This window comes from Tyto alba, unplaced genomic scaffold (genome assembly GCF_018691265.1).
Source record: "Tyto alba isolate M040663 unplaced genomic scaffold, T.alba_DEE_v4.0 Super-Scaffold_13, whole genome shotgun sequence".
Classification (NCBI taxonomy): domain Eukaryota; kingdom Metazoa; phylum Chordata; class Aves; order Strigiformes; family Tytonidae; genus Tyto; species Tyto alba.
Window position 1 is genome coordinate 15053023 of NW_024881275.1, and position 23713 is coordinate 15076735.

Below are 23713 nucleotides of genomic sequence, written 5' to 3' on the forward strand. Positions count from 1 at the left end.
GTTAAATTGTGGTTTTCTAGATTAAAAAAAAAAAACAACCAACCAACCAAAAAACACACACTTAAAACAACCCTAAACCAGAATAAAGCAGAAAATAACATTTTAACAGCAGACTCTTCAGCTCATAAATTTTTTGACATTGCTAAATATATCTCTGACAAGAGATGGAAAAATTTGGGAGTATTGTGTACCTACTTAAAGGATTAGAAAATAATTTCTGTGCTAACTGCATTCCTGAGGAATCAAAATACTTAGATCTGCGACAAAAGCGCATCTCAAAGAGATAATGAGATATTGCGTATTAATGTTTAGTTAAAACAGAAAAAAGTTTATGACATTTAACACAGACCTATCACATCAAGAATAAAGAACAACAGCAGCTGAGATATTACTACAAACATAAATGAGACCACCAATAGGAAAAAACATCACCAGTGGAAAAAAAAAAGAGAAACGTACCAGGTTGAAACTGTTCTTTGCTCACACTTGTGGTGATAGTCTTCCACTACTTCCCTCCTCCAGACTGTTTATCTTCATATCAACCTGATTAAAAAACAAAACAAAACAAAACAAAACATTAACCCAGACCCAAATAAAATAAACCAAAATAAAGTAAAGCAATGATATTCAAATCTTTAGATAAAATAACTTCTGTAACTGATTCAGAAATCTTTCAGATCAATGTGATAGACCATGTTCTGTGTTCTTTCTCTCTTTCATTAGTTTTACATTTTGAGTTTGAGTACATAGAACACCTTAAACTGACCTAAAGCAGTCATGATAAAGAAAAACAGTCCAGTGTAAATGTTAAAGTTATATAATATGTCGTCTCAGTTTCCCACTATTTATAAATTATAATACATAATAATAGAAGCTTTAAAACTCTTGTAGTTGTAGATGGCATGAGATAAACCCTGTCATGAATTGATATGGATTTTAAGGATAGATGGAGTCTTTTATGTCTCAGTTCTTTCAAAGTCTACTTGTTATTGCAGGCTTGTAATAAATTAAAAACATGGACATTTTTTTTTTTCTTTAATTAAAAGGGAACAGACAACATTGGGCAGCTGAAATCCACCACATAGTGGTTCTTTATTAAAAAATCTCTTCCTTCTGGTTATCAAATCAGTTGTAGTATCTTTCCTAATGTTAAAGGTAGGAAGAGATAAACTGATGCTCCAGATATCCTAGAAACATAGAATGTTTTGTGATGGAAGGGACCATAAAGATCAAGTAGTTCCAACCCCCCTGGCATTGGCAGGGACACCTTCCACCAGACCAGGTTGCTCAAAGCCCCATCCAACCTGGCCTTGAACCCTTCCAGGGAGGGGGCAGTTACAGCTTCTCTGGACAACCTGTGCCAGGGTCTCACCACCCTCACAGTAAAGAATTTCTTCCTTCTATCTAATCTAAATCTACCCTCTTTCAGTTTAAAACCATTACCCTTCATCCTATCCCTATGCTTCCTGATAAAGAGTCCCTCCTCTTCTTTCCTCTAGCCCCCTTTAAGTACTAGAAGGCCACAATAAGGTCTCCCTGCAGCCTTCTCTCCTCCAGGCTGAGCAGTGCCAACACTCTCAGCCTGTCCTGATAAGGGAGTTGCTCCAGCCCCCTGATTATCTTTGTGGCCTCCTCTGGACCTGCTCAAACAGGTCCATGTCCTTCTTATGTTGGGGGCCCAGAGCTGAACACAATAATGCAGGTGCAGTCACATGAGACCAAAATAAAAGGGGAGAAGCTCCTCCCTCAACCTGCTGGGCACACTTCTATTGATGCAGCCCAGGACACGGTTGGCTTTCTGGGTGGTGAGTGCACATTGCTGGCTCCATCCATTAATAAGCCCAAGTCCTTCTCTGCAGGGCTGCTCTCAATCCACTCCTTGCCCAGCCTTTATTTGTGCTTGGGATTGTGTCGACCCATGTGCAGGACCCTTAAGTTGGCCTTAATGAACTTTGTGAGGTTTGCACAGCCCCAACTATCAAGCTTGTCAATGTCACTCTGGATGGCATCCCTTCCCTCCAGTGTGCTGACCCCACCACACAGCTTGGTGTCATTGGCAAACTTGATAAGGGTGTACTTATTCTCACTGTCCATGTTTCCAAGAAAGATGGCACCGGTCCTAATACTGACCCCTGAGGAATGCTACTAGTCACTGCCGTGGAGGGTAGTTGACTGCAACACTTTGAGTGCAACCACCCAGCCAATTCCTTATCCTCCAAGTGGTCTATCCGTCAAATCCATGTCTCTCCAATTTAGAGACAAGGATGTCATTCAGGACAGTGTCAAAATCTTTGCACAACTCTAAGTAGATGATGAGATGATGTTAGCTGTTCTACCCTTATCCACCAGTGCTGTAACCCAGATGTAGAAGGGCAACGAATTCATCAGGCATGATTTGCCCATAGTGTAGCCATGTTGGCTGTCACCAGTGACCTCCTTATTTTCCATGTGCCCTAGCATAGTTTCCAGGAGGATCTGCTTCCCGATCTTTCTGGGCACAGAAGTGAGACTGACTGGCTTATAGTTCCCTGGGTCTTCCTTTTTTCCCTTTTTGAAAATGAGAGTTATATTTCCCCTTTTCCAGTCAATGAGAACTTCACCAGAAAGCCACAACTTCTCAAATAAAATGGATAGTGGCTTAGCCACTTCATCCTCCAGTTCCCTCAGGACCTATGGATACAGTTCATCAGGTCCCATGGACTTGTGCACTTCCAAGTTCCTTAGATGTTCTTGAACATGAGTTTCTCCTACACTGGGTTGTTCTCCATTCTCCCAGTCCCTGCCTTTGCCTTCCATGAATCATGTGGTATGGCTGGAGCACTTGCTGGTGAAGACTGACGCAAAAAAGCCATTGAGTGCCTCAGCCTTCTCCATATACCAGGTAACCATGTCTCCTTTTTCCTTCCAGAGAGAGCTCACATTTTTTTCTAGTCTTCCTTTTATCACTAATGTATCTACATAAGATTTCTTGTTCTCCTTGACATCCTAGGCCAGATTTAATTCCATCAGTGCTTTGGTCTTCCTAACCTGATCCCTGGCTGCTCAGATAATTTCTCTTTACTCCTCCCATGCTACCTGTCCTTTCTTCCACCCTCTGTAGACTTCTTTTTTGTGTTTGAGTTTGTCCAGGAGCATCTTGTTTATCCATGCAGGCCTCCTGGTGCTTTTACCTGACTTCCTCTTTGTCGGGATGCATCACTTCTGAGCTTGGAGGAGGTGAGACAGGAATATTAACCAGCTTTCTTGGGCCCCTCTTGACTCCAGGGCTTTACCTCATACTATTCTGTCAAGCAGATCCCTGAAAAGGCCATAGTCTGCTCTCCTGAAGTCGAAGGTAGTGAGCTTGATGTGCACCAACCCTGCTGCCCTAAGGATCTTGAACTCCACCATTTCATGGTCACTGTAGCCAAGGCTGCCCTTGAGTGACACACTCCCCACCAGACCCTCATTGCTGGTGAGAACAAGGTCCAGCATAGTCCCTCTCCTTGTTGGCTCCTCTATTACTTGGAGAAGGAAGTTATACTCCATGCATTCCAGGAACCTCCTGGATTGTGCATGCCCTGCTGTGTTGTCCCTCCAACAGATATCATGATGGTTTAATTGCCCTGTGAGGACCAGGACTTGTGAACATGATGTTGCCCCTATCTGTCTGTAAATGGCCTCATCGACTCAGTCTTCCTGCTTGGGCGGCTTGTAGGAGACGCCCACTATAATGTCACCTGTCCTTGCATTCCCTTTAATCCTGACCCATAATTTCTATGTTTGTTCCTCATCCATCCCCAGGTGGAGTTCCCTGCACTCCAGCTGGTCACTGATATGACTCCCGCTCCTTGTCCCCCGTGTCTGTCCTTCCTAAAGAGCTTCTATCCTTCCATTCAAACACTCCAGTCATAGGATTCCCTAAAAGTCAGGGACAAGAAGAATTAGGATCAGTTTTTGCTTTATTCCAAATTTGTTGACATTGGAGTAGGGTCAATCATAAATTATTGTCTTGCTGGAAAAGGGGAAAAAGCAGAGAAAATAGCAGACTTTGAGTTACAATTCTTATTGAGGACAGTCCTAGTCAACACTGTAAGAAAACTGGTTTTCCTATGTTCCCTGATCTTGGGCCAGTATCCAAGTAAAAAAGACTATTCACAAAGTAGAGAATAGTTTAAAAAAATTAGATATATTCTAGAAGCATAGTATAGCAAGGAGACACAAGAAACAGTCGTTAAACTTGTACAATCTGTGTGTCATGCTTTCAGTGTGTACTTGCCACTAAAAAGAAAACAGAATCTTCCTCCACCTTCTCTCTCACACACCGCATCCTGAAGACTGCCAGCATTTTCACAAAGGCATATTCTTACTTAAGCAGATGGTTTATTCTGTTCTCTAAATGTTTTACTACTGAAAATGTAATGTAGAGTGAAGCCTCAGAAATGAGGCAGTCAAATTGTACTAGAAACAGTAGAAAAAAAAAAAAAATGAAACAAGCAAAGCAGAAACATTGATTGCTAATAATCAGAGATAATGTGTGAGAGATCTTTGCTTCGGTAATGTCTAGTTTAGAAACCATGACTACTTAAATAGAAGGATAGATGTTTCTCCAAATACATTTTACTTGGCAACACTGTTTCACCTAGCTTATGCCATTTGTATAATCAAACTTAGACTGTGAAAGGACATCTTCCTTTTTTGTATAGTTTATGACTATACAAACGATAGATCTGATACTCTGGTGCCTTTGTTTGTTACTCCACTGCTGATTTATTACTGTGGTATGTAGTTCAGTAGTTTCCTATTTCAGTAACTATGTAACTCTGTGAATATCACTTTTTATTTGTGAATGCCACTTATTTGTTTGGTTGGTTGGTTGTTGTTGTTTTTTTTTTGTTTGTTTTGTTTGTTTGTTTGTTTGTTTTTTTTTCTATTTTTCTAAAATCTCTTTCACAGACATTGGAATTTGAGACATTTTCTCAAAATCAGTGCCCTCTAAAGAAAATCTTCAGTGTAGAAACATCTCCCAGCTCTTTCACTGCAAACACCTATCCAAATATCTGAAGTATCTGGCATCATATTTTCCTAGTGGATTAATAGACATAGTACCAGAAAGAATTTCCTCCAGTCCTCATGTCTGGGCAACCACATTACAGTCTATCTAAACATCAGCTTAGATGTCTCCAGACAAATAGGACTAATGGAAACACTGTTCCAGATTGTCCTGGGTTGAGTGAGTGGTTGAGTTTTTTGGTGTCAGGGGAGGGGGCTATCGGGGAGGCCTCCTGTGAGAAGCTTCTCGAAGCTCCCCCAGCTCCACATCAGCTCCACTTCTGTTTGGGAAATTGAGCCAATCGGCTGCACCTCTGCGATAACGTATTTAAGAAGGGACGTGGTGACGGGCAGTGGGACTTGTGAGGAGGAGTTGCTGCAGCTGCGTGAACACCAAGGTCAGTGGAGGAACGGAGGAAGAAAGGAGAGGGGAGGTGTGCCGGAGCAGAGACCCCCCTGTATCCTGTGGTGAGATGGCAGGGCGGCCCCCCCTGCCACCCATGAAGATCTACGGTGGAGCAGACATTGATTTATGGCCTGTTGCTCCTGCTCGGAATAATCAAGGTTCTGTGCCCGAAGAAGGCTGGGGTCTCATGGGAAAAGGTAGCCCCACTGCTGTAATTCAGTGCTGGGAGGATTGCAGCATGTGGGGGTGTCCCACGCCGGAGCAGCTCGGGAGGGGCTGCAGCCGTGGGAGGGAATCCAGTTGGAGGAAGTTAGTGACCCGTGACGGAGCAGTGTGGGGAACGCTGCGGCCCATGGGAGGAATTCATGTCAGAGAAAGTTTGTGGAGGATTGTCTCCTGTGAGAGGAGGACCACGATGGAGCAGGAGGAACAAGTTTCGGACACTGCCCTCACTGAACATGAAGGAAGTGGCAGCGCTGACTGCACCCCCCATTCCCTGCCCCTGTGCCACTGGGGGAGGAGGTAGAGATATCGGGAGCAGAGCTGAGCCCGGGAAGAAGGGAGAGGTGGGGGGAAGGTGTTCTCAAGATGTGGCAATGCTTCTCACTATCCTACTCTGTTATGTGTTGTTAGTGTCTGTAATAAATGTATGGGTTTTTTTCTTCCCCTAACGAGTCTGCCTTTTGCTCGTGATCATAAAAGGGGGATTTTTTCCCCATCCCCGTCCTATCTTGAAGCCCAAGCCTGGCTCTCTGTTCCTTCTCATTGCCGGAGGGGAAGGGAGAGAGAGCTGCTGCATTGTGGTTGGCTGCCAATCAGGCCTAAACTACAACACAGAACCATGCATTTATCATGTTAGATATCTAATTCCCCATGTGCCTGGGGCCGAATAATACTCCTTTGTTCCTGGATACACTTACTACAAGTCTTTCGAATAGAAAAAGATCCAAATATTTTCCTAATATGTGACTGGAATATAGCAGACTGAGAGAGAGCCATGGTATGATCAGAGAGTAATGAAATAAAAGGAAAAAAGTACTCAGAGACCAAAAAGGGCAGTAGAGTCAAGATACTGTAGTAACATGGACTACAATTGAATAAAATGACCTGTAATCAATTGTTCCAGTAATATGTGTAGTAGTATAACTCACATTTCATTCATGATATAAAATAGAGTTTGTGGTACCTTAAGTGAATGAGAGTATATACTGGCACTACAAAAGTTTCTCGTTGTTTTTATTGTTGTTGGTTTTGGTTGTTTTTGGTTGTTTGCTTTGTTTTGTTGTTTGTTTGTTTGTTCATTTTTTTCATTTGCTTCTTTTTTGGAGGAACAAAACATAGCAGCACAGATCATCAATAGCAAAAATAGTTCAGATTTTTCTGTAAATATGTAAAGACATGACTGGTTAAGAACTAAGATGACTGCTTATGAGCAAGGACCAAACAGAGACACCACATTTGTCTGACTATGCTTATGACTACTAAAACCACATTCATTAAACATAGTGGTGACATTCAGCTCAAGTCTTTAAACTGTCAGTCCTAGAATCTAGGACAGTTTACCAAGAAATTGCTCACTTTATACATGCATCCTCAGTTTCCTTTAATAATACTGGAAACAGCCTACTGCTGAGTTTAACATCTGGTCTGAGCAAATAAATAGTTTTTCATAGTGAAAAAACATATTTTCCGTAAGTAATTTAGGTGCCTTCCCAGCTGAGATTTCAGAAATATCTTACCATTGAACGATGTGACAAAATGACTGAGGACATGATAAGCATTTGAATCAGAAGGCAAAATTTGAAATTTTGAGGATTTTAGATTTTATATTGTGATACAAATACTTCCTATCACAACTAGAAATGTTAAGCAATCTGTTATCTTACTCACTAAACAACACCTATTCATTTCAAAGTTACTATTTATACACTATCATGCTTTCTTAGTGTAATCAAAGAACGTTAAGGCTTCATTTTAATTGTGTGCCACAGAGAAAATGAGATGGCATCTGCAGAAACAGCAGTTATCACCAGTAGATCTACTATTAAGCTATTAAACAGTTAGCAGACCTGTATGTATCTGCAGCCTGACATCTTTAGTGTTATCAACAGCTGAAAATAAATGTCTTCATTGATTTGTCAAAATGAATGCATTATGTGGAGCACTCTTTCACCTAACAGAAAAGATCACACTGATTACATTAAATATAGATAGCATACCTTCTAAAAGAACGCTGTGCACATCTATATATTTGAGCTGAAAGGACAAGATGTTGTCTGTACTTGCAACAGAAATGCAGAACCAAGTAATTTTATAAAAATCCTAAGGTCAGTGGGCTTTAAAACTGACTATTTTATTACACTGACCACATGTAGGCAGCCACTGAATTTTTAGTAGAAGAAACAGATGGCTTGCAGGTGCCAGGTATTATAAACCATGATTTCTTTGAGTACGAGTGAAGGATGATGTAGTAGAATTTCTGACAGAGAATGGCCATGATATTTTGTTGCAAGGTTTGGACAATCCAGGCCTGAGATCAGACTGCTAACGACACCTGTGTTATGAGGATGACCTTGAAGGGCTGTGTTGTGAGGAGCTGTATCTGTTAAGGAGGAATTTTCCCAGCTATGTATCTGGCTACGCTAAGCACAAATATGCAGCAAACTGCAAGATGCTTGCCTATCACAGCTTCCCTTTGAGGGTGTGATAAGTTGCTTATGACCAATAATCAAGGGGTGTGGGGCGCGTGAACAGCGGGTGCTTGCTGTGCAAAGTATATAACCAAGCGATTCGGGCAATAAAGGGGGACGACATGTAGCTGCATCGGTGTGATTGTCGTTACTCAGGACACTCTCCGTATTATTATTATTGGGACCCTCTTCGGGATGAAACCTAATGTTTCCTATAAACAGTTAATCATTTTTTTTACTAATTACCAGCAACTGTATTTTTATAATTTCTCAATTCAGAAATACACTGACTTCTTGCCTGTGATTTCTTATTCTAAAAAGCCAGTTATTTGATATGACAATATTCTTGTTAGAAACAAGAAAGCTTCAAGAAAATTGTCCAAATAATTAACGCATCAGTTCTTGGGATTTCTGTTTCTCAAGTGGAAAAGAAGAGCGGTAAAAATATCTCTGAATACATAGAGTCTTTATTCATAGTGTTTGAAATGGACACATGCCAGTGGATCTTTAGACAGCTGGATACATTTAATAAAAAATGTTTTTCTTTGGATTAAGATTGTTTCTCCTTGAAACCTTTATCACTCTAATAGATAATCTTCTTACAATATAAGGATGCTTCTTGAAACTCACACCTGCAAAGAAATAGACTATCTGTTGATAAAGTGTTTTTTTTTGTGCACTACAGGCATTTTGAAAAGAGCTTTTGGATAAAACTAAATGTGTTTCAATATAAATAAAGAAATGATGAACCTGAAAAATTGCAACAGGCACTCAAGAAGATATTAGTGTGACAGCTAGACAGATACAGCATGAATCTGTGCAACTGAAGTCTTGTATTAAGTAAAAGATCTAACAAAATATGCTACATAATGGAGCTTGCACAGTCATGAGAGGTGGCATTAAACCTCAACGATAAACTTTTACTGTTGCTGGCACTGGGTGGGGGATATTGGAGGAACTAAAAAAGGCACCTAGAATTCTTCTTAGTAATTGCAAAAATGCAAACTACCATGCTAAATCTTCCCTTTCTAGTTTGATTACTGTTAGAGGAAACAATGTGCTTGTATTTTACATGTGTTCTGTCTTTGTAAATGATTTCACAAAATGTTAACTCAGGTCTTACCTCAGCCCTTTTATAACTTCGGACCCTCTTCTTCCTGCTCATGATGACTACCTCCCATCTACACTTCCCATTTACTAAAGCATATTATTTTTATCCTAAGAGACAGCATCTTTACTTAGGAATATGCTAAGGGGAATTGCAAATGCTGCAAAATTATATTTGAGTCTCTGACATGGTGAAGTGTGAGGTGCTCACTGGAGATAGTCTGTCCCTGAGGAAAAGGTAGATCAGACAGATGCGGAAATTTCTACTCATTCACAGCTCATACTGCTAAATAGTTCACCGCATAAAATAAACTCACCTTAAATTTACAGTTTATATTTTTCATGTTTGCTTCTCTGATATTTCCCACAACAACAACTCTGAAAGGTACCAGAACATTTTTACAAAAGCTATTCCTCGGGGATGCCTTAAACTTCAACCAGTTTAAGCTGTGTAACAATGATCTTCTGATCCTTAGCTTATATTTGTTGCTCTAGTCAGGGTAGCAGTTGTGCCTACATTTCAAGTACAGATAAATATGATAAATTAATCAAATATATCTAAAAACCCTAAAGATTATTTCAGATAATCTGAGCTATCATCTTATATACCTAATTATTTTAATTATAATAATTACAGTACTGAGAATACTACACTGATCTGTTACATCAGGTACTACTGTAACTAAAAATTTCCTTTCAAGCATGGATTCCTTTAGTCTCCTACATTACTACTCTGACTTGTGCTTAAGTTTATCTTAATGTCCAACCATGCACTTGCGTTTATAAGTTCCTTTCTTGACTCTAACACCTTGTAGTCTCCTATAATGTTAGCCGAGCTCAAAATCCAACCTTTGTCTACTTTGACTGCTCAGGATCATGCTTCTTTATACTTCTGTATCACAATTATCTTCTTATATGTCAGATTTCATCTTCAGGACTCTATCAAAGATACTAGACTGAACATAAAAAATTTTATTTTTACCACTGAAGACCTTCACCCTTTTAATGTTGGCTTTTCTTCATCTTATCAACTAAATAATAGCATTTCTGGAAGGAAATGCCGGATTGTATCCTAGAGATAAATATCAGTTATATTTAAACTGTTGGTAACTAATGAATATGGAATGTAAAATTTTGAGATTTTTGTCTCTCCACTATCAAAACATAAGCAGAAATGTGACTGGTTAGGAAAAAGTTATCTTAATGATTTTTGAAATTAATATTCCTCATTAATGACAAAATAACATTAATGCAATCATCCAAAGGGAGAAGTTCACCACCAAATACATGCCTTCACATACTGGTGCTTGAACTCCCTGAATGAAAAGTTCATTCTCCTGGCAATTTTAAGCCCTCATCTCTGTAGGGTGTGTTGTGCTTGTTTCCTGTCTATTGGTAACTTGCCAATGGAACATCAATATAGTTATTCAATAATAAATAAAAACTACTACCTGTTCTTTGAGTAAAGAAAACAACTTATTGGAGCTTCCAGGTTCATCTGGTCTGGTATTTCTGATCACCTTGACCTGCACAACTGAGAGGCACCCAGTCAACAGCCCTGATTACCACACATCAGCTCCATGATACTGTACACACAGCTACTCTAGGATATAAACTTTGTAAATGTAGTCATAGTATTTAATAATGTGTGGGATAAATCATTAGTACTAAATGCTAATGAATTAATTTAGGAACATTTTGATTTAAAATTTAAAAACTGGTCACATTTAATAGTACAATGATTGATATGCAGTGTAGCTGACATTTTATCAGTATCAGATACTGCCAGAAGATTAATCTCTACTTTCCTAACATATATAGTTATACAAACACATGCACACACATGCAGAATCAGTTGCAACAGAGACCCTGTTCAACACCAAACTTAAGACAACACAGAAGTATCACATGTAGAAGTAAATATAATTTGCCTTGTCTAGGAGTTCCCATCACACTCACCATCAGATAGAGAATAAACCTTTGATTAATACATATAAGCCTGTTCCCAGGATGCCTGTGTAAAGCACACAGCATTTTCTTTCTTTTCCTCCATACCTTTTTATTTTAGAAGTGGAAACATCATTAGGCTCTTCCTAGTTCTCACATTCTAAGGTGTTGCAAATCAGTGCTTCCAATCTAAAATATATTTTATTTTGAAGGTAATCTTTGTAAGAAAAAACAGATGTAATTTTAATACACATTTTAAAACATTCTTATTGCTAGAACTTTCTAGAAGTAATTCACTAATAATAACAAAATGTTTTATCTTTGATATTTTACCTACTAAAAATGAAACTTTTGTCCAGGTGCCTTATCTGGTAGCCTATTCCTTTGCCTGTTATATAGGAGCCCTAGTTTTCAATGATGCAATAAATGTACTAGCAAATAAACCTACTAGCATATACCAACATACAGGTTACTTCATAGTTTTACAGCTCTAGCTTCAACTAGTTATACATTACATATTCAATCAATATTCAGTCAGGCTATATTCTTAGTGTAGGTCTTACTTTTGCAGCTTTTCATCTCCAGCTCAGTTCCATTCTGCTCTTCATTTGTCTAAATTTCTTCTAATAAACAGAGCTACAAATGTTTCTGTATATTGCCTTTCTGCTATATCTACATTATATCCTAAATATAATTACTTACATGTAATTATTAATATTTATATTTGCAATAGTATTATTACAAATATTTTTACATACTGAGAGCTGATACTAATTGCAAAATGCTGAAGTCTCAAGAAAATGTACATAAAATAGGGAGAATCCAAGAGAGAAATGGGAATCATGAAATGTTTAGAAAATGTAGTCTACAGATAAGGGCTATGACAAGTAAATCAGTGTGTTCAACAACAGAGATGACTTATGTAGTACATAATTTGACATTTAGAGTCTAATAATTAAATATTTTCAAGTTCCACTGAAAGCCAGTCAAGAAATATTGATACAATTTGCAGAAAAAAATCTCTTCGAGCAGCTAAGTAAAGATTATATTTGGAATGTAGAGGACTTCTATCTTGAACAAATTTAGCAGCTTGGACACAAATCTGTCAGGAATGACATGGTTATAATGAAGTGTTCTTCAGGATCTTGGACACTTGCACCTACCCATTTGATGTTTCTTAATAATAAAAAGATACCTGAGAAATTAAATGTAGTTTCAGCAACAGAATCTCTGAGACCGAAATTGAAGTTTATTATTATATTACGCCTGAACATGAATAAAGCTTGCATTTTACAAGGACAGATTTTTGAACCTCTGCTGTGGTAACAAAAACTTTGAATTTATTTTCCAAAATTGTGGCTATGATGCATATACACATACATTATCTAGACCTAGTAAAATTCAGCAATGGTCTTGCAAGTAAACATGCAATTATTGTAAAGAAAAATTGGGAAAACAAATGTGTGCCAACCCCACAGTGCTTTAATTTAAGAAGTTTATGCACAACGAAGTTTTGTTGGTATTATTGAATTAGCGACTCATGCTCTTGTTTTTATTTTTAAACTTGAGGCACTTGAGACTTCCTCAGTTCACGGAACTGGTTAACTAACTCACTTGAATTTTTGAGATCCTGATTTATGCTGAGTTCAGCATCATAAAATTTGCATGCCTGAAAACTAGCTTTATCCATGTCAAATCCCATTGCTCCAAGTAAGGCTCAGTAGTACCAAAGATTTATTCCTCATCCTCTCAGGAAGGTGCACAGATAAGGATTTTATAATCCCACAAGAGGTAAATGCCATAAAATCCCAAGGCTCAGGTTCAGAATTCAAGCTTTGCTGAGCTGCCTAGAGATTCTCCTTTGTAACCAGACAGTCCAGATTTTTTTTTTTTACCTTATGTAGAAGACCCACCAATATATTACATGATAACACAATATCTGTTCTCTGAAGAGATTAAAAAAATAGAGGAAAAATATTTAATCTGCAATTTCAAATACCTCTCATCTCTCATTTTTGATCAGTTTACAGAATTTTCTTCTAGATGAAGGTCCTATGTTGCATCAAAAGCTTGAGTCCTTCAGATTATATTTTGCAAATACTAGCAAAAACCTAGAAGTGACCATTAACTTCAGAATGCAGCACTGAAGGTCATTTTAGATAAATACTTAGTGAGCACAATAAATTACAGAGCCTGCAACAGGAGTTTATAGTCTGTAGACTACCTCAAAATACTCTGCAAAGTTTAAGCACTGTCACCTCCTACAGTCAGTTTTACATCATGTAAATTGTGATCAAATATTTTAGTGCATGCACATAGTTGATATATACCCTAAACTAATTTTCAGATTTTTGATTAATTTTTTTTTTATTTTTTCTTTTCACAAGACTTTTGCTATTGAATCAGTTTTCATGTACCAACATATTTGAACTTCAAGAAAGTATCACTGAAATTAAATATCACTAGTGCAGGAGGAACACATTCATTTGCAGTACAAAAAGCTGTGTATTGAAACTTTAGTAACACCTACAAAGGTAAAAAATGTGGACTGTTCCACCATTCTAATTTACTGATAGGCAGTCTTAAGTGTGAAAAGCCAAAATCCAAAGCTATTTCTGACAATCTGCTTTTCAGAAGTCAGGATTCTAGGTTGTCTTTAAAGTGGACAAAATATAGATTAAAAATAAAAATTAATTAAACAAGTAACTCCTGCACTATAAAATTTTATTGTTCTATACAATGCAACACAGCAATAAAAACAGCAGTAAAATGCCCATAATGCACAACTATAGCTTTTTAGTGTCATAAAAATGTACTTTCAAGACAGTAGCACATTATAGTTTAAGTGAAGCTCTTCATTAGATAGTATGACAAAATGAGGCATGAAAGGAAGATAGGAAAGCCTTCTTAATAGTTCCTGTGCAGATAATGTAAGCCAAAGACAATCAATAGTCATGGCTCATTTGTTTTATGTTTTTGAACACTTAAAAGCAAAATGTTAGTATTTGCTATACTGTTGGGTTTCACAGACCTGCATCAGTAATGATAAAACAGATTTTCATATTGCAATGTAATTTATATGAATTTATATTCAAATGGCATGTGGTTATTGTTCACTAATATGAAAGGTTAACACCCACTACATTAATCTGGATTAATTAAAAATCACGTTGGTCTACTAATTTGGTTAATCATCAAAATGACCCAAACCATCAAACCAAAGGCTCATAAACACATTATAAAATCACACAAAATATATGTCAGTAATTTAAACATCACATTATATAGCATTATATACCCTAATAAATCTTGTATACTCTGTGCAATTACTCCTGACTGAAAACTGAGACTTAAAAATAAATGGGTTTCAATGCATTTTTTGTGTTATTTTAACAATTATTTTTGAAATATTTAAATATGATTTTGTGTGACAGTCATAACACCATGTTTTCAATCCTTATTGCCTCAATCAGATATATTTCTTAATATGAATAACGAAACAAACTATTAAGCTGCACTGGAAACAACAGGGAGAGCTAATATGTATATAAAAAAATATTAAGAAAAATATGTGCTGGAAAAAATTTCATCATGTTATTTAAAAAAAAAAAAAAACAACATACTGGAGCAATTATATCAAATTCAAAATCTACTGCAAGGGTCAAGATAGAAACTCATTAGTCCTATGCAAAAGTTCTAGCTAATAATAATAGCCTAACAGAAACAGGAAAGCTTTTTCTAAAATTCAAGAGAAGTAAGATATAGCTTGGACTTTCACAGCTCTCTTCCCTGCTGTTTCCTTATATATTTAGAAATCTGGGTAACAGGAAACAGGTCTGATCCAATAAACCTCTACATTAATATTTTGAAGTTCCTGGCTTCGCTCTGTAACCTGCTTGGCAGTGCTATTATTTTTATCACTCCCCAAGGAAAACGGTCTCTGAATATATACACCTCAGTAACCAAACATAAGGATAAAGTTTGACCTCTTGTTTACAGTAGGTTTCACTACTGCACAAAAGCCAGGCCATACTACTACTATATTTGTTAATATATATAATATTATGGTCTAGTCATTTTCTAAGCTTGTGTAAGAAATTATTATTTTAAATAATAAAATTAAATTGTGTTTCACTTGTGCTTATTTTTTTTTTATAAGCAGTGTTAAATCAACAAAGAAAAAACTGCTACTTCACAGCAAGGCAAGTCATGCTTACAGAATACAGTGGTTGAACAAAGTACACCACACAGAGAAGTTAATAGAGACCATCAGTAGCAGATAAACACCTCCAAACACGCACACAGGTGAACAATGACCACTGTAACCACTGGATTATAAGAATTTTGGATGTGTACAGTTCTAGGAGTGGTACAATTCTGTTGATCAAACTTTATAGCTGAAGTTTTTGTCATCTATCTTTCAGAGCAGAGATACAAATCTTGGTGAAAATACCTAGTTTTCATCCTTATTTTCTTGTACTACTTCCTACCTAAAAGTTAATTGCATTAACTTTTAGAATTTTCCCTAATTTACAATTACACACAGGAGCAAGGTGGATTAGGCTCTTCCACTTTGGCACACTAGTCATAAAATTATGAAGTACTTTTTGATTCTGGTTTTACGATTCAGTTGCACCAAAACTCTGGTGGTAATGAATGATAAGTCATTGGTGGAGATGTTGTCACAAATATTTTAATTTAAAGCTTAGGGATTCACAAATTTGAGAGGCAAAAAAAATAACTCTGCAATGCTCATTTATTAAAAAACTTACAATTTCAAAAAACTGAAATCATTTATTTGCCACCCAACGGAATACCTCATGGTACTTGCCATTAATAGAGTGTGTGGCTCACAGATTTAAAGAACAGAGCTATTTGCTAAACACAGTATCTTAGAATTGCAACTTTTTCTACAGCAAAACAAAACTATAGTTTACATCTAATTTGTGAATTCTTGACTGTCAGGATCTAAACACAAAGAAGTGGATGCTATAAACCACAGTTTTCTATTTCATATAAACTGCTGAAGAAGTTATATGCTTAGACTGAAAGAAAGCACGTAACTCAAGACTGAGTGTGCAGGGTGAAGCAGAATTTGGGAATTGCATCCAGTGGCTAATATAATCTAATGCTGAAATGGAAGAGGGACAGTGTCTTACAAACTTCCAGTTAGACAAATGAATCTGATACAATTTCCAGTAAAGATCTGTTAGAGATACACAAAATATCCCTATTTCCTAATCTTTTACATATTGCTACTTGTCCATTCCTAAATTATGGATCTAAAAGAAATGCTGTGGACAACAATATCCTTCCTATGACAGGACATGACTGTTACAGAAAGCAAGAGAGAGAAAGGAAGATACAAAGGATGAGAGAGAATGAATCAGCAGCACCTGACCTGATACCTGTACACTGGTAGTACAACCAAAGGACATAACTAATTTCCCCGGCAAACCTTTTTGTAATGTCAGATAACATTTAGTAGTATAGTCACTCTGCAGAGTATCACAGGATGAAAGTAGCATAAACACAACAAAAAATAATAACCACCAACTTTAAATCTAATATGTTCTTTCTTCTGCATTTGCAAAGAATCGACAGCAAGTATAACTGATCTGCTTTAATCATAAAACTCTGAGTGACTTTTATGAGCTATAAGGGAAATGGTTGGAAGGAAAAGAAAAAGAGGATCTTGCAAGCAAGTAGAAATTTAAATAGAATATTCAGCTTCTGGTATTCACAGAAGCCTTTCTCATCAATTCTCATTAAGATTTTCATGAAACAGAAGTGGAGGGTTTTCTGATTTATGACCATTGAGAGGTGAGGACAGGAGGTAAAAGATGTAGGAGCAAATGATATCAGGCTGTGTTTAAAATTATTAAAGCAATAATGATGATCACAGTAAAAATTTTTATTCTGATTTTGAAGTCCCTAAAAATTGTGCCAATAAAATCTGTCTTAGCATTTTTAACTAAATAACACTCTCTAGCCTCGATGTTTATCAGCAAATTTCAAAGAAATCATAAAAGATGTCAGTTATAATCCTAACATCTACATGGTCTTTGAGCTCCTGTCTACAGCGGTATTCACTTGGCTCCATCTCACTCTTCTGTACTGTCTTTGAACTAAGTGGTGAAATAGGATCTCTGTTGTTGTCTCAACATTCCACTCCTTCCATTATGCAGATAGCTCCGTACCACAGGCTGGTCTGTGAGTATAAAATATGTACAAATCCCAGAGTAGGCTTTTAACATCTGTCTTTGTAAAGGAAACTGGAAGGACAGAGCCCATTTTTTTTGTCATCACTTGAATATCTGGTATTCCTTTATTCCTTTTTCAATTCTCTTTAAGTTTTCAACTCTTAAGTTTTCATGTTGATTAATACATAATTGCATAATCACAGTCTGAAATGTAGGGATGGGGGAATGAGAAAATAATTATTTTACTGGCCATCACAAGAATTCTGAATATGCCTTTATGTAATCCCTTTGATCTCCTGTGAATTATTTTTAAATGCAACAGAAAAGAGGTATAATCTATTATAAATATATATATATATGACAGTATTTAATAACCAGTACATAGCTCAGAGTGAAACTTGTTTAATCAGGTTATTTTTACATCTGTTCACCCAGGTCAGCAGAGAAACTAAGATGTATGCCAAATCCATGTGGTATTTCAAGGCTTATTTGTCAGAGAGATTCCTTAAGTATGTTACTGCCATTCATTTCTGCTATCATACCCAGATGTAAAGAACAAGAACAAAATTATTAGAATTCTGATGTTGCACAGTGTTGTTTTACCAAGAGGAGTGACAGAGACAGGGATGACAGATATTCATTCAATGATAGAATGATCATCACTCTCCGAAACTCCATTAATATAGCATAACTCTTTGCCATAGGTCATTATCCCTGGTGGAAACAATATCTTGAGGTAACATGGGTTAACAAAGACACTGAAAAAAAACCATGGAGGGGTACATAGTTAACCTCCCCATCTTTGTGCATGTATCAGGATCCTTAATATAGTTTTTTTGACTATTATTTAAATACTATCTGTCTAAACACATTTTATGGTCCTTCATAACACATGCTTAACAGATCCTGAAATTTGATGGAACCCATAGGCTCTAATGAACTGCATAGATTTTAATAGTACATAGGTAAGAAGTTTAAAGCATTTGTCATGAGTTTAACTCTGTTCATAAATAAAAAGGATGTGAGTTTTTGCACTGAATTTAATGGAAATAGAATGAAGCAACATTTGTTTGTTTTTTTCTTTTCCAAAATAAACCTACTCTAGATGTGAATTCTTACTGAAGGACTTTGATTTAAGCAAAACAAATTGGTCCATGAGGTGAAAGACATTCCATGAGGAAAACACCAACACTGTATTTCAAGTGTGTTAGTTCGCTGAGGTCTGTGCATTGCTAGACCTTCAGATTAACAATAGGAAAGCAGAACCCACACCTACAGAAAATGTCAAGGACATGTTACGACTTTTCATAAAAGACATTAAGACTTTGCTTTATGTGGACAGGTTAACATAAAGAAGTATTGCAATCCTTTTCCTCAATAAATTGCTGATTGACATGCTCATCAATCACTGTAATCAATAACATTATTTCGTAAAAAAAAAAAAAAAAAAAAAAAGATAAAAAGATGTGGTGAGATATCACAGAAAATCTGAGTTACCAGAAATACTTTCATCCTTAACACTAGCTTCACCTTTTGTTGGTGCCTTTTGAAAAGGAGCTAATACCAACACTCTTCCAATTCTTCTACTACCTTTGATCACACTGGCTACAAAATTCAACTTACACATCCTAAGAACCAAGAAGAAATAGATATAACTATGTTTAAATGCATTATTTTCATTTTCTGCTGATCCAGACTGCGGTAGTGCTCAGTTGCTCATCTGTGATGTGTGCTTTCTTATATCAGATACAACAGGATTCTGGCTTAGTCACACCTCCTGTTTATTATACATTTTCTTCTTTTTAACTTTTTTGAGGTCTGTCTCTCTCTTCCTCTTTCTAAATCCCATTCTTCTTTCTCAGGTGATACCCTATATACGTTGACTGTGCTGCGTCCCTCAGAAAATAGGAAATCAGGTTTCAAGCTTGTGTTCCTCATCTGTACAGCTGGGAATTTAATAACTTTTCCGAAACAGTAATGCCCTACTCACTGGGCTACGGACTGCCATTACTAAAGGTAACTTCTCTTCGTCATTCATGGAAAAAAAAATAACAAAGAACTCAACAGCAAGAATTTCTCTATCTTCTGGTTTAGCAGGATAGATGTGTCTCTGTGGTCAAGGAGGATAGTGGTATTACAATACTGTTGGCCCTGATACTGAAATTCCAATACATCAAATTACTGAGCTACTTGGGATCATACTGGTAAATCACAAACCAGTATCTGAGGTTTGTCCACACAGCTGAAGCTGTCATCAAGTATTTAGTTTAGAGTGCTTGATTTTCACAGACATTGTAGAATAAAATGCTCTGTCTACTGTTGCTTCTATGTGTTGTCTAAATATATTCTTTCATCATATCCTTGAATATAATCAACTCTATGACTGAGAAATTATTCAACTATATTAGTACTTTGAAAAAAAGGAAGGGCTTGTTTCCTTTGTCTATGTTAAATGATCTACTGTCTTACAATAGACTGTACACTGTCATTTAAACTCTGTGATTAGTATTTTCCTCTAGTATCATTATGGTATCATACTATAGCCAATAAAACAGTAACTTAAATAATAATTTCATCCTGTGCATTTAAGCACTTCTATCTAATATTTTACTATCCTCAAGTAGCACAGTTTATATCCCACTGTAATTTAAAACAAAGAAAATATGATAATTTTAATTCCTTCAGTTGAACTCTGGCCTCATTTAAAAATTAGAATTTGAGGAAAAGGCTAAAATAAACAGGTGCTCATGCAAAAATGTCCTCCTTCCCTCTTCCTCCTCCTCTAAAACTGCCATGAAAATTTCAGTATGATTAGAAAATTTCAATGTTCTTTTTTGCCAAACTGATTATCTATAGTCTAGTATAATATGACTAGTATAAAGAAATAAATGAAACCCTCCACCTACTCCTCAAGGAGATTTAAACAAAACTATCAATGACTAGATTTTCAGTGAAAAATGAGTGAAACTGAAGGAAGGAGTCTAAGCAATTAACTGATACTAATTGATTAAAAAAGGAACTAATACTGACTTTAAATGTCAATGTAAGTTTGCTACTTTTGATTGTTACTTGAACTGTTTAGCCGAACAGTAGAAAGAACATTGAAGAATACTGTGTCTTTGCTGCACTATATGCCATCTAAAAACTTGCATATATCTTCTGAAATAGGAGAACTGCTGTAGTCATTCTCAAGTGTGTTACATAAGTTCACAATTTACTATTAACAACTTAATAAAAATAAGCATCTAAAATCTCAGCATCACACTGAATGTTCTTAAAGGACTTTAGAAGGATAGATGCTTCAAATTTTCTAGTGTCAGTAGTGCTGAAGAAGACTGGAAAAAATACATTAAGATTCAAGCACAAAGACATTTGATCAAGAAGTAGTATCCATCTTTCTGAACATCAAAAAAGTTTCAAGTAGTTTTTTTGCTCCAAAAAATAACTGAAGGTGGCTTCACAATTTAGTGGGGAATCTTGATATAGCAGGTTTAGTCTAAACAGCAAGAGGGAGATGGAAGCAAAAAAAAAAAATCAAATGCTTATTCAGTAATGCAGTGAAGTGGAGGTTTTTCTATGATTTCACCAGCATGATCTGTCTTTATTACAAAGTCTTATTTAACCGAAGCTGAGATGTTTGTCAGTGGAACAGCATATTCCACCTTCAATTAGTTGAAGCTGAGCATCCGGAATGGAGAACCAAAGAAAAATGTCAAAATACAGTTATAATTAATTGCACCAAAATGGTGGTAAATTACAGAAATTGTCTCAATCAAGTAACACATTTCATAATGCATTATTACATGTTTTTCTTAATTAGTCTTTTTTTTAGTCACCAGGCTAGCATTAGCCAATATCTCTCTAAGTCTACTTTATCTACTTTAAAATTTGGATCAAAGTTATAAGCTTCCATTAAAACACAGGAGGCAGAAGCATTTATAGGATCCATAAATAGTTTTTTGAGCTTTGTATGCAATTTTAATGAAAGGCAAGCTTTCTATTATGGATAAGTTCTCTGTTATGGTCAGAGGAGAAAAATATACAAAGAAACCATGAAAATAGGAGTTGGACATTTCAGATAGAAAATACTACTTTCTCTTAAGTGACACACACAATTCTTTTGAAAGTAATTGTATATACCTAGTTCCCCAAACCTTTCCTTCATCTTGCATCTAAGACACAAAGAAGTTCATCAGACATTGGGATGACTTAGAGAATAAGACACTATTAGGCAGAAATAAGGATGTTGGGAGTCACTCATTGTATGGACTTTGGATTGTGTTTAGTAAATATTGGTAGGTTTTATTTCTGTACCCTTTTTTTTAGTTTCTTTTTTTTGTTGTTGTTGTTTTTCTCCTGAAGGACAAAAATGTACAGAGAAACCAATGATAATGAGTTGGACTTTTCAAACAGGAAACACTACTTTAAAGCGACAGACTATATAAGTAACGGAGTCAAGAATATGACCTTGGAACTTCAAGACCAGATTTAGTTTACTGAACCACAGCTCACAAAATGCCATTACTGCATATGCTACCATATGTTGTCTCAGTATTTTAGCATATAGAATTGGATTGCTGCATGACTTTCTGAATATTTCCCTTAAATGCAACTCCTTCCTCAGCATACAAAATACAGAAGCTGTGATTTAGCATGCACAAGGAGGTCTCAGTATGAAACCTGAGTTCTGAGAGAATTACATTGGCTTACTATTCAACACCAAATTGATTTTAAAATTACTATATGACAACTTACAGTATAAAGCTCTGCACAATTTGGAATCTCTGTTTTTATCTAGCCTATTATCTTTAAGAGTTTAGAGGTTGTTGAGACCATCTGAAGTTGGATGTTTCAAAGCAGTGCACATATGTTCAGCTATTACGTTTGTCAATTTGAAACCCATTTCCAGCTGGGGTCTAGAACACAGATTCAGATTAATTTATACATAAAATTCTTTGTTTTCAGTCTGACATCCTCATCAACTGTGTACTTGTACTTTGTATTATATGTAGCTGAAAGTATAAAAATAAACAAACAGAAAATTACTTAGCAGAGGAATATTTTTGCATCAAAAGAGATTCTGTTTGTTTGTCCTTGTGCTGTAAATAAACTCGAAGCTGATGCTAAATACTTGAGATTGGTTTCCAGTAAAAACCAAGGTTCTTTATATATAATAAAAAGGTACACACACATTGTTCTTTCATCACACTAGTCTGGGATCAGGTTTGTAATATTCATTCATATTAAGGATAGAGATATTCATTAACTGCTTTTCTGCCAGTGAACATGGGAATGGCTGAACCTGATCGGAGCAAAGATCCATCGGACTGGAGCCAAAGGAAGGTTCTTAGGGAAGAGTATAAGGATGAGGCAAATACATCTGTGTAATTGCAGTATCCTTATATTCTCTCCCAGTTTCTAGCAATGCACTGTTGATGGACATCCTAAGCAAAGATAGTCTCTTCAGGTTTAAGAGTTTTGTATGGATTTTTCTTCTAAGTGGTTCCTGAATGTACATAGGTCGGACAGTCATGATATCCTACAGCAGCACACACACTTTAAATATGCTTTTTTGTGAAAGGAGTGTATTCTTTCACTGCTTATGAAGTGCCTTTTGGAAATATTTATAAAAATAGATATATTCTGGTATTAGTTGGCTATAACAAACATGATTATGCTTCTGCCTAGAAAAATGGGCAGAATGCCAACATGTTTGAAATGTAATACCAAAGATACTACCTCACTATTTATGCAAACTTGTCTGAAATATCTAGATCTCCAATAAGTATGTCGTTTCAGATATTACAAATTAACTACCATCCTTGTTCTTAGGATGAATAGATTTAGTGCAATGTTTTCCAAAGAAATTGCAATAATTTTTGGTGAAATTGTAGAAAATTTATTTGACTTTTATAGAAGCTTATTGATGGGAAAGATTTTCTATTTTTCTGATATTTTTTTCTGTACAGTATACTAATACATAAAGACTCATGTTGCCTGTGTTACCATAAGGTAGCAGCATATCACACATTTATTTTGCTGTATTTGTATGTAATAAGTATCTATTTTCTATGTGTTTTACTTCACATAATCACAATTAACACAAATGTCCCTTTAGAGAGATTGCTAACAACTTATTTCAAATTATCCCAACAAGAAGTTTTATATACTGAAGTTTTTTATACTTTATACTGTAAAGAATATACCATATTCTTTTGTGAATAATGTTACCTATCTTAAGCTTTCATTGAATGATATTTTTATTCCAAAGAGTAAAAGGCCAGTAAATATTGAAGTGCTATAGTTGACATAAACATCCATATAACTAC

General features: G+C 36.1%; 1 protein-coding gene across 1 annotated transcript in view; it reads right to left on the reverse strand.

The window, feature by feature from the left end:
- Positions 1–23713, reverse strand: part of LINGO2 (leucine rich repeat and Ig domain containing 2) — a 545477-nt gene that overhangs the window by 249962 nt on the left and 271802 nt on the right. Inside the window, exon 3 of the mRNA XM_042787612.1 lies at positions 460–543. The gene's annotated coding sequence lies outside the window, so the exon portion shown is untranslated. The remainder of the gene's footprint in view (positions 1–459; positions 544–23713) is intronic.